The sequence below is a fragment of the Cibotium barometz genome, chromosome 31 (assembly GCF_041138505.1).
Source record: "Cibotium barometz isolate CiBa-2024 chromosome 31, ASM4113850v1, whole genome shotgun sequence".
NCBI classification, from domain to species: Eukaryota; Viridiplantae; Streptophyta; class Polypodiopsida; order Cyatheales; family Cibotiaceae; genus Cibotium; species Cibotium barometz.
Window position 1 is genome coordinate 9286717 of NC_141076.1, and position 5958 is coordinate 9292674.

Sequence of the window (5958 nt, forward strand, 5' to 3'; positions counted from 1 at the left end):
CAATAGCATCCCAAGTAATACACATAGGATCACTTTCGAATCTGCCCGAACGTTCGGCTATAAATACCTAGATCCTCTATGCTCCCATAAGCAATGATACATTGTCTCGGATGGAGTTGAGCATGTAGGACAAGAGGAATCCACACCAAAAATAGATCTCCATTGGTTGGTGGGCAACCCACCATGTAGAAACAAACAAAAGAAGTAGGATACCTAGCTTCTCTTGTAGGAGTGGCACAGTCTTTGCCAAAACTCATCTGAATGAATATGTTACATGAAATCCTTCTAGGGCTCAGTGCCAGGAATGAATGCTCTAACCACCAGCTTGCAAAGTAGAGCTTTGCATTGGATCTCTAGATCAATGATATTCAATCCCCGTTTGTGTTTGGGAAGGATAATAGTTTCCCTTGCAACTCTATCCCTGGTATTTGATGCACCATCAAGCCCTCACCATAAGAAGTTGCATTTCACCCTCACAACTATCTAATGCATCCATGGTCATAGCACCACAACGAGACTACCCAGCTGAGACAAGCAACACGTGGTTTACCACTAGGGCTCTAGATGCCAGATCAAGCTTCTTGGAGCGTCAATGAAGGAGCTTTTTCTTTGTGCTCATACACAGGGGAAAACTATTGGGCAGGTGTAATGTGTATCCCAACTTGGTATCCAAGATATAGACTTATGCAAGTTTATAAAAGGCCCTGTTGCTAGACAAAACTCTTCCAAGGCAGTGCGAAATGAGCAAAGACATGAGTAGGATGCCTCAAGAAACATCATTGTATCGTCAGCCAATTCAGAGACCAAAAGCTTCTCCTCTGTGTGCAATGGCAATCTCAATCCAGATATTCTGGCATTTGAGCAAAGGAAAATGCTCAAAGTTTTTGCAACAATGAGATACATCAGAGGAACTAAGAGATAGCCCTGATGTACGGAGCGAGAGATCTGGTAGCGCTCACCTCGACCTTCACAAGAAAGCACATCGTTTTGTGAGCCTCCTGATAAAGGCAAAAGACACCTCTAATCCAGTCCTGAGAAAATCCCATGTGTGTGAGAGTACCCTCTAATAAGTCCCAATCCACTTTGTCATAGACTTTGATTAGATCTCATCCCCAATGTCATCCCAAAAACTCATGGACATACTTCACCTTTAGTTCTATGAACAATAGACCAAAAAGTGTCCCCATATGAAAGCTTGCCATATCTAGTGCACCATGCCAACATCAAGCTTATGCTTTTGCATGAGCAATAGGGACCATCCGTAACTACAGGGTGAAGCTGGTTCTTGATGGCATTTTTTATGCTTTTGCAAGCAAATGAATTCTAAAACATTAAGATGAATCTCTTGCAGTCATATCATCAAGATGATCAAGGTCAATCACATAACCACAACATTGTTGTATGAGGCCTTGCTCATCTTTGATCATATCCAAGTGCTTGATTGCCACCAAATGACATACCTGATATAAGATAAAGGTATTAAAAAGAACAACAAAAGGGCATTCATTTTTTGTGTTTAAACTGAAGGCCTAATTAGGGTGGCTTCAGAAGCCTGAGCGCCTTGTCACATCTTTGTGACAACATTGTGTGTTGCTATTGCATTGTTGGGCATTTTACTTGCAAAAATTTTGAGGGTCATAAGAAAATACGTATAAAATGCCAATTGTGAACATAAAAATCCATCTATGTAATTTTAAACAAGTTTTAGTTTCCGCTTGCAATTAAGAATCATGCCAAATGAATACTTTTTTATTTTATTTTATTTGTAAAATTTAGGCAGCTAATCTACCAAATGGGCCTCGCATGTCCTTTCACACACACAACGGGCAAGGGGCACTAATTTGGGTAATGAATAGTCATTTTATTTATAAAATTTAGGCAACTAATCAACTAGATAGGACCCCGCATGTCCTTTTAACATACATTGTTGGTAGGGTTGCAAGAATACGTGCGCACGCGTGCACACACACACACATACATAGTGGAGAAGCTCTAGAGTACACACATACATAGTGGAGAAGCTCTAGAGTACACACAAAATGAGATGATAGATAGATAATGAATGTGTGCTGTACAAAAATGATAAGTATACCCCAAGATGGGCGTATACCAACACGAGAGAAAAAACCTCCTAAAGAGGGAAAAAGTGCCTCGGTTGGTTCACAAACATCACTACCAAATATGGCTACAAACCCCCCTTAGGAGTGATGATGTGAATAAGGGGTGACATGGCACTCGAAGTGCAGAGATGTGCCACGCTCTTTGGATTGTGAGATAGGGAGCCCAGACTAGTCCCCAAAGGGAAGTAAGTTTAAAGCTTTGCAAAAAGCTTCAAACTTCTCTTGTGGGAGATTCTTTGTGAACAAAACTGCCAAATTGTACTATGTTGGCACATAAGCCAAGCTGATTTTTTATGCATAGTATCTCTCCTGACATAATGATAGTGCACCTCAATGTGCTTTGTGTGAGCATGAAAAACTTGATTCCTCGCAACTGTCATAGCGCTCTGATTGTCAGTGACGATGGTAGTGGCTGACTCGCCAATACCCAAATCAGAATAAGGTGCCTAAGCTAAACACACTTAACTGTAGCTATAAAAACACTACCCTATATTCAGCTTCATAGCTAGAAGTGGCCACAGTGGGTTTCTTCTTGTTGAGCCATGATATACATGAATCACCAAGGCGAAAGAGAAAACCACTCGTGGACACTCGTGTGTCATAACATTTAGCCTAGTCTGAGTCTGTAAATGCATGCAGCTATGATTTACCCCCCTTGGGATAAAATAACCCAAAGTTCTTAGTACCCTTTAGGTGTAACACAATACTCGTTTAACAGACATCCAATGCTTATGTATTTTCTCTGCAGTATAACAATGCCATCATTCCGCTATAAAAACTCAATGCCCAAATAATAGTGCAATGGTCCAAGATCTGACATCTCAAAAGACTTCTCTAAATCAACACAATAAAAGCTCAAATATGATTATCATTAGGACCTATGAGCAACATGTCATCAACGTATAACATGATGACCAATAAAACATCCTTAGTCCCCTTAATATAAAGGGTACTGTCAGTTCTGCAACCAAGTATGCATGTATCTTTTCATACCATGCTCTGGGAGCCTGCTTAAGACCATATAAAGCTTTGTTCAATCTACATACTTTTGATTCCTAATTTTTTTGAACAAAACCATAAGACTGAGATACATAGACCTTCTCATATAAAGATTCTTTCAAGAAAGCAGTTTTGATATCCAATTGACGTACATTCCAACCTTTATGTGTTGGAAATGCAATGATAGTCTGCATGGTAGTCACACGACACGTGGGTGCAAAGGTTTCACCATAGTCAATGCCTTTCTCTTATGCATAACTCTTTGTAACAAGCCTAGCTTTGTGTCGTTCAACATTGCCAGCCACTTCTTGTAAACCCATTTTGTACCAATGGCCCCCTTATGTATCATTTTTTAGTATCGAATCATACTCAAATTGCATATCACTCATCCAATTTTCAGATTCCTTTGCTTCATCAAAGGAGACAGGTTCCTCTTCATCACATAAAATGGCAATAAGTTCATAACCTACGTCAACAAGAGATGCATGATGAGAGCCTGCAAGTGTGCTGTTAGGCAAAGGAGTGAGTAATTTGCTGTCACGTAGTGTTTGCAGCAGCCATTTTGGCATACTTTTAAACTCCACGATTTCCCTTCTTACCTCATCAACTGCATCATCCACATTTGCCTCATCAATAGGCTGATCTTTGGATTGAAAAACATGGTCATTTGTAACCTGTGTGGGCTGATTTTCAACATTCCTTGGATTACCCAAATACTCTATATAAATGTGTCTTGCATTGAATAATGGAAGGAGAGTGTCGAATATGTCCTACGAACATACGTTTTGCTGTTTTTTACATGAAAGCAAGGGATGAATTGCATCTTTCACAAATATAACATCTCTACCCCCACAAGAATCTGCTTGTTTGGTAGTAGTAGTAGGATGATAGAGATGGTAACCCTTACTTTCTGAGCTGTAACCCACAAAAATACACTTAACAGCCTTATCATCAAGGTTGCTGGAAAGGTGCTCAGGCACAAGTGGAAAGGTGCTCAGGCACAAGTGCATAAGCAAGACAACTTAAAATGCATAAGTGAGCCATAGAGGGTTTTCAGCCATTCCAAGCTTCAAAAGGCGTAATTGTATGCAAAACCTTTGTAGGACACCTGTTCAAAGCATATGTTGCACACATGACCGCTTCTAGCCAAAAACCATGAGGTAACTCTTGACTTTTCACCTTGCAACATGGCATCTCCATGAGAGACCTGTTTTTATGTTCAACTACACCGTTTTGCTAAGGTGTATAGGGCATAGTACATTGATGTTTTATCCCATGATCAGCCATGTATACATGAAACTCCTTAGACATATACTTCCCCCCCTCGATCAATACGTAGGGTACCAATCTTACATGCAAAAGCATTTTGAACCAATGGTTGGATTGTTGGAATTAGGGTTGCAGGAATGCACACACAACTTCAAGAAGATGAGGAAGCTTGAGCATAACACAGTAGTGTATTATGAGTGCCAAAAAGAAAGATAACCAGCCCTAGAAGATAATGGGCGTATATACAATGCACGGGGGAAAAAACCTCCTAGTGAGGGAAAAAGTGCCCCGGCGGTCCTAAGTGTGTTCACACACATCACTACTATAATATGGTAACAAATCCCCCCTGGAGTGATGCGGTGAACAAGAGCTAGCACTCATGTATAGGAAAGTGTCTAGCTATGTGGACGAATCCACAAAAGGGAGTAAGCCCAAAGCTTTGCGAAAAGCTTCGAACTTCTCACGAGGCAGAGCCTTTGTGAAAGGTCTGCAAGGTTATCCTGTGTTGGCACATAAGCCAAACTGATCTCTCCTGCAGAGAGTCTCTCCCTGACATAATGGTAGTGCACCTCAATGTGCTTCGTACGAGCATGGAACACTGGGTTCCGCGCAACTGCCAATGCGCTCTGACTGTCAGTGAAGATGGTGGTGGCAGATGGCTGCCCAACACCCAAATCAGCCATAAGGCGTCTGAGCCACACACACTCAACCGTAGCTGTGAAAGCTGCCCTGTACTCAGCTTCACAACTAGAAGTGGCCACAGTAGGCTGCTTCTTGCTCAACCATGATATGCATGAGCTTCCAAGCATGAAGCAAAAACCACTCGTGGACACGCGTGTGTCATAACAACCAGCCCAGTCAGAATCTGAAAAAGCATGTAAATCTGGCGGCAATGATCCCCCCTTGGGATAAAACAACCCAAGATGCCGAGTACCACTCAAATAGCGAAAGATACGCTTCACTGCCTGCCAATGCTTAATGCCTGGGCTATGCATAAATCTGCTCACCTGTGAGACTGCAAACTGAATGTCTGGCCTCGTAATGCATACATAAATGAGGCAACCAACAGCTGTCTGATAGAGTGTGACATCAAAGTGATCTCCAGCATCATGAAGACTCAACTTCAAACCTGTCTCCATTGGAGTAGCAATAGGCTTGCAGTCTTCAAGGCCAAATCTCCGCAACAATGTTTCAATATACTTTGTCTGACACTAAGCAATACCTCCATCACACTGCTTAAATTGTATCCCCAAATAATGATGCAAATGCCCCAAATCTGACATCTCAAAAGAGGCATTCAAATCAGCCTTAAAATCAGCAATATGACTCTCATTTGGTCCTGTGAGCAGCATGTCATCGACATAGAGAGCAATGATTAGATGTACACCATCCACACGTTTAACATACAAAGTGCTTTCTGTTGGACTATTCTGAAACCCATGTGCAGTCAAATATGCATGTATTTTTTCATACCAAGCTCGTGGAGCTTGCTTTAAACCATATAAAGCCTTTTTTAACTTGCACACTTTGTTTTCCTGCCCTCTTTGAACAAAACCACGAGGCTGCGATA